We start from the raw sequence: 6023 nt of genomic DNA on the forward strand, positions 1-6023 counted from the left end.
GCAGGTATGAAATTTTCTTCCTAGGGAGGAATGCCTAAGGAGAGATGACATAGACAAATCCCTGTGTGAAAATAAGACCTAATGGTATTTTATGGGAGGGGGGTGGAGTGAGAAAATCCTTTCTATGACATGGCCTAACTATGATCTATCTAGTTTGCTTATTATAACTACACTTGGAAATTATAGCCCACTAGAAAACATCATGTAAGCTATGTAACTAATGGGGTATACAAAGGAGGTGTTACATAACTGAATGGCTCCCACTGTGCATATCGTTCAAGCATCATTCAGAACCTCACATGTTCCAATATACATCCTAATATGGGAAGAAGAGAGTTGGTTGGGTAACTTTGTTGATGAGCTCAGACTTTTCCATGTTTCACTTGAGTGTTGCAATAGCCTGTAAGCTCTGAACTTGACTATTCAACCTTCAGTGTTATCCCAGAAATAAAAACTGTGACTTAAGTAATAAGTAGAAGTTAGTCAGATAAAATCATGGCGTGGAATGGGGAGGGATATGAGCAAGAAGTGACAGAAAACTGGATTTAGAGCAGGGGAAACAGTTTGCAAACAAGCACATTTTAGGAGAGGTGAATGAGTTTGGCTACAGCACAGTGAAAAATGCAGCAAGCAGAAGCCAAATCATAGAAGGCTCTGTGGGCCATGCAAAGAGTTTGAAATTTATTCCCAGAGAAATAGAGCACAATTGAATTGGTTTAAGAATATAAATGACAAGATTTTGTTTTGATTTTTAGAAAGAGTAGTGCAAATAAGACAGTAGAAAAAAGACCAGAAGACAAGATAGGAAACTAGTAAAATAATACTACTAATGCATCTAGACTAAACGCTCCACTTAAGAGATGAATTCACTTTAAAGAATTAACCCAACAGAAATGCATGCCATGTGTGCCCAGTCAAACTTACAAGTGTGATTTTAGAAGTAATGTTTACAATAGCCCCAAACTGGAAACAATCTAAATAGCCATCAACAATGAAATAGATAAATATACGGTAATGTTCACGCCAAGGGATGCACAGCAATGAAAATGAACGGACAGCTGCTGTCCACAACAATAACGATCATTCCCACAAGTGTAACACTGAGCTGAACAAGTCCGATACAAATAACGCATCTTCCATGCCACCATTTATATACAATTCAGAAACAGGCATAGTTATAGTATTATAAGTTGGATTCGTGGTTACCTTTGAAGCTGGAATAGTATCTGGAAGGGGGCTGAGGAATTCCTAGGTGCTAGAATGTTCTGTTTCTTGATATGGGTGGTGGTATCATTGGCGTTCACTTCGCAGTAAGTCAATAAGCTGCAGGCTTTTATTTTTTTTGCACTCTGCTATATGTATGTTCTGTTTCAATGTTAACATTACTGAAAACAAAACAAAAATGTAGACCATAAAGCTGAGATTTATTGCCCTAGAAGAGAGAATATAATGTAATCCAGTAAGTAAAAGGTGTCAAATTTGAGAATTTTATTCCAAAATAGTCTTGAAAGCAGTGGCTTTCCATTACAAGAGCCAGGTATTTAAAAGAGAAAATAGTTTGTGCGTGGTTGGTTTTTCTGTGGGAAGTCTCTGGTGGACTTGGGAAAATTCCAAAAGCTTGGCTTTATTGATTGATTAAGAGCAAAGTCTGGAAAACTCAAACCATAGAGCAGGGAAGAACATGTGATGGCACAAGAATAGCTTTCTTTTGTTTCTTTTCATTTTCTTTTTTCTTTTTTGAGAGACAAGTAAATAGATTTATTTGCATACAAAGAAAAAATAAGTAAAATACATTGAGAATAAAAGCAGCATATTTTTAATTCTTCTTTTTAAATTTTATCAAATTTATTAGGGTGACATTGGCAAGTATATAATTCTATAATACATTATCTGTATATTGCATCGTGTGTTCATCATAGATATATGGTGATGGAATAATAGCTTTCTTAACACTTAGACAAATGACCAAAACCTTTTATGGAGTATGGCAGAAAAGGAAATTTGGCAAGAACTCAAAAAGACAAACAAAAGAGTTAGATGTTAGAACGCCCAAGGCTCTGCCATTCCTCTCTACCCAATTCTAATCCCAGATGGCAGATCAGTTTAGGGGAACACTAGGGCACAGGGAATGTGGCTTTCTCCCTAGGGTTTAACCCAAAGAGACTGCAAACCTCTGAGAGAAGCCCCTCATCCAAACCATACCACAGGATGAAAGAACAATGCGTGCAGGACTGGTAGAGAGAAAAAGTGGGCCTGATACCTTTCCCTAAGTCTCCTTCAGATCTAAAGCCACATGACAAAGCATCTAACTGTTCTTAGTTCCCAAAAGAGGCATAGAAATTAACAGTAGACCAAAAGAAAGCTCATGGTTGACATAAGGCTAATACAGATAGATTATGGTGCCCAGAAAACTGAAGCCTGTAGTGGAAATGACACTGTCTACTGATGCAGCAGGAGCAGATGCCGATCCCCAGGACCCACTAAGACAAGGCACCCATCAGAACAGGTGAGCAATGTCAGAGGATGGTGGTGGAATCCCCATGGTGAAACATAGGCCCTAATCTCAAGTGCCACCCAATGAAGTGAGGGAAAGAAAGGGGAGGCCGGAGACTACAGAGCCTGAGCTCCGTGAAAAATGATTGAGTTTCCTCAGCCTAGAAAAAAAGATGTTTTTCACCACCAAGCAGAAATGAGGAATAAAGTTTTATTTCTGAGCCTCTCAGTTTGTGACTGTAAACAGTTTAACTGCTGCACATGAAAAGATTTACGAGCACTTTTGAAGACCCAGTTGTTAATCTCTTCACATCCAAAAACACGCTCCTTCCAAGGTAGGGGGAAAGAAATGAAAGAAAAGAAGTGTCTGTTACCTATAAAGCAGGAAAATAATCCAAACTGGTAGAGTTATTATAAGGATTAAGGGACATAATGGAAGCAGCTGTCACTAAGTAATCATCAGTAGTTACTAATCCCTTCTCTCGTGGAAACTAAAGGTTGAAAGAGATTTCCTGAGGTCCTCTGGTTCAACTACATGTCTTTATGAAGGAAAATTCAGAATACTTATAGAAAATCATTGTCTGAACTAGTTTTATAGGTTTCAGGCCAGAAAATTCTACCGTCCATGCTAGTATTTATCACAGATACAGCCAGCAATATTTTCTGACTCCTTCCTAGTAATTTGAGCCATTTCTTCTCATTAAAACCCTTGTAGAAGGAGAAAAAAATTAACTATGTCCTTTTCTATAATTTTTCTTGCACTGGAAAATAGTCATCAAATCATAACTTAATTTTCTTTTTATGTAAGCAAAATAATTTTAACTCATTTAACTTTTCCTCACTGGTCCTGTTTAAGATCTTGTTTTTCATTCTCAGCACTAAAAACTTCTTTAAAAATATGAAAATCAAAACAGAACATGATGCTTTATTAAGCAGAAAAATTACTTCTCAGTTTTTATGACATAAACTATAATGTTATTTTTTGAAACAACACTCAACTATTGCTAATTTGTAGAAAGTTAATGGTTTTCTAGAGATAAATATTAATTCAATTCTACCCTGAATGTCACATTTTTAATGAGAGAGGAAAGTAAGAGGTGAGAAAGGTCAATGACCTACTCATGTTCAAACTGCTAATTAGTACTGGTTAGTGTTAGAGCTGGAATTTTAAATCCATCTGCTTTCTTGCCTGCTCCCCATCTACTAAGCCATCTGCTAGGCCACCATTATCTCTCACCTGGACCATATCTCTTATCTGTTCTACCCCACATACATGCTTGTCCTCCTTAATCCACACTCTATACTTCAGCCAGGAATCTTTTAAAAAGCATGATGTCAGTGTCTTGGTTAAAACCCTTCAATGATTTTTCAGTGTGTGTTAGGTGGGTAAACAGGGGTTGTTTTTCTTTTGTTTCTGGCACTTTCTTAATTGTAGCATTACCAGATGCTTCAGGCTTATCATATGTATTCTCTGCTCCTAGAATCAGCTATTTCTTCAGAAGTCCTGGTACTTTTATTAGAAATTTGTGTTAGAAACCAAGATCTGTGATTATTGCTATTGGGGTATCATCACTTTTAAAGCCCTCTCAACTGATAGAATAAGAAAATGTAAGTGTATATACTAGCCTGTGTACTAGCCTATGCATGTGCACACACATAACGTATATATACATATATAGCCATCTGTATGTATATTAAACTACATACTAATTCATACTGCTGTCTCTAACTCTAATCCATTAGCACACGAATGATTCTAGTCTCTTCTTCTTGCTTATCTATGACCTCCTACTCCAAGAGTGAGAAACCTAGATCCTATCATTTGCCACTCATTAATGTAATTGTTCAATTCCAGTACATGTGTCTAATGGTATCAGAATTATTAGCTCATACCCCCATGGGAAACAACTTTATCAGCTAGAGTACAGTGTTTATGTACAGTTCTTTTTGCCTTTGGTTTTATAGATTTCACTCATTTCCAATGCTCCTTACGTCAGCATATTTTCCCCAATGCTTTCAGTGAAATTGTTTTATATATTTGCAATACAGTTAGAGTTTGCATTCAATCCTGAGATCTGCTGAACTAAATGATTGCTTTTAGATTTTCATGCATTAAAGTTTGTCAAAATCAGCATTTAAATCTTCATACCAGTTTAACTTCTGCTTCAGGTAAGCAGATCCGAGCTGTGACTCTCCAAATTCATCATCTCTCCAGATTTCAGCATAACACCTAGCCCTGTGACCTCATTTCTCTGATGAATCCAAGGAAAGTCATTAATGTTCAGGTTTTTCAATTTTTTGTTGTTGTCATTGTTGCAATGATGGGAGTGAAGACTTCTAAGCCCTTTGCATATGGGAACTAAAAATATATTTACTATTTATTTACTATTTATTTAATTTTTTTGTTTATTCAATTTTATTTTTTTAAGCAAGGCAACCTTTGGTTGACCTCATAGATTCCAAGGATCTTGTCAGCTTACAATCCCTTATTTTTTATTTTTTATGCCTACAAGCACCTGGTCTTCCTAGGTGGTCTCCCATCCAAGTACTAACCAGGCCCAACTCTACTTAGCTTCTGAGATCAGATGGGGTGGGGCTTGTTCAAGGTGGCATGGCCGTAGACCATATTTACTTTTTAATGTCCATTTTTTCCCTAACTCTATCCGAACACCTAGTCCAAGTTCCAGCATGTAGTAAATACTCAATATTTCTTACATAGGAGGAAAAATGAATAACTCAAGTCCAACTACAAGTCCAGTTACATTTCTTCTATGACACATATACCTCCCTGGTCTGATTCTGTCATTAGACAGTCTTTTAACCAATCCATGTTGTTTGTTTCACCGTACTCCTTTCACATACTTGTAACTGTGGAAGAAAATAATCTTTATATTAATGACAATTCGAGTTCATCATTCAATGACTATTTAAGAAAAGAGTGTCACAACCTCTCTCAATATCCTGTATCTATTATCGTCATTAATAGGAATTTTTTCAGGCAATAACTTTATTGGACTTACTGAGAATACTGGTGCTGTGAACCCATAATTATTTTTAGATAGTGAATACAAACACAGGTTTTCCTCTTCATGGGATTAATAGGTTGCCTCTCTAAATCTGCCTCTGCTACATCCTCACATTCAAGTTAGCAAATTTTCTTCAACCAAGAAAATAAGCCAAACTTCAGGACTCTGCAGCTTGGGCAGCTAATTAAAGCTTCAGACTCTCTGGATTCTGAGAGCAAGACATGCTTTCGTGTATGGCAGAATAATTATCTTGACTGGTTTCCCACTAGTCAGTAGATATTTAAAGCTCTATTTATAAAGCCTATAAATACAGGAACCACGAAGCAAGGCAGAAAAAACGAAGGTATCTATAATTTTCCACCTAGAAAAAGATTATTTACACATACACGAATCAGTATGCAATTTATACAGTCTTATACCTCTAAAACATATGCCTTATCAAAGCTGGGCATGTGAGCTTTTCTCGAGTGAAGCATATAATCTTCTAAAGAGGTGCTCATATGT

The 6023-nt window shown here is 36.6% G+C and overlaps 1 pseudogene; it reads right to left on the reverse strand.

Annotated features, from left to right (window-relative positions):
- Nucleotides 1-4996: 4996 nt before the first annotated feature.
- On the reverse strand, nt 4997-5116 carry LOC111745239 (annotated as a pseudogene).
- Between the last annotated feature and the right edge of the window lie 907 nt (nt 5117-6023).

Source organism: Pteropus vampyrus, unplaced genomic scaffold (assembly GCF_000151845.1).
Source record: "Pteropus vampyrus isolate Shadow unplaced genomic scaffold, Pvam_2.0 Scaffold149, whole genome shotgun sequence".
Taxonomy (NCBI): Eukaryota; Metazoa; Chordata; class Mammalia; order Chiroptera; family Pteropodidae; genus Pteropus; species Pteropus vampyrus.